Source organism: Octodon degus, unplaced genomic scaffold (genome assembly GCF_000260255.1).
Source record: "Octodon degus isolate 3935 unplaced genomic scaffold, OctDeg1.0 scaffold00025, whole genome shotgun sequence".
NCBI lineage: Eukaryota > Metazoa > Chordata > Mammalia > Rodentia > Octodontidae > Octodon > Octodon degus.
The window spans coordinates 4790585-4791136 of NW_004524601.1; the positions used below are offsets into that span (position 1 = coordinate 4790585).

Sequence of the window (552 nt, forward strand, 5' to 3'; positions counted from 1 at the left end):
GAACCTCTTCCATTTGGTTTAAGACGTTGCAGGCTCGTCTTTCCCTGCCTGCCCCAGTCGTGAGACAGTGCACCTTTGCAGAGGGCCTGGTTTTCAGCTCACCGCTGTGTTATCCTTGATTGTTGAGCCTTCCGTTGAGGGGAAGCAGAAATGTGTACGTGCACAAAAGCACACGTGTGTATACAGGATCTGCGTACGTATGCACGTGCATAGTGATACACGCTTTAGATGTGGTAATTCATCCCGACCCCTCCAACGTCAGGACCTCCACCCAGGGTCCATCCCTGTTTTTCTTAATTCTATTTTCTACCCCTTTTCTCCTAACATGGAAAGAGCTGGTTTCTCACACGCCCTATGTGTACTGGCTTGGCCAATTCTCTAATGGATGTTAAATAGTTCCAGAATTAGCCCATCACATTTCACTTCAGTTTCTCTGGCTACATGCATATTATTTTCCTCTTCAAATTGATGCCACCTTCAAGTTTATTCTTTGTGGTCAGTGCTCTCCCTGGCCTCCCTGACCGTGGCCTCCCTGACCGTGGCCTCCCTGAC

The 552-nt window shown here is 48.7% G+C and overlaps 1 protein-coding gene across 3 annotated transcripts in view; it reads left to right on the forward strand.

The window, feature by feature from the left end:
* Dnah7 (dynein axonemal heavy chain 7) overlaps positions 1-552 on the forward strand; it is a 268173-nt gene that overhangs the window by 233440 nt on the left and 34181 nt on the right. The window lies entirely within an intron of this gene.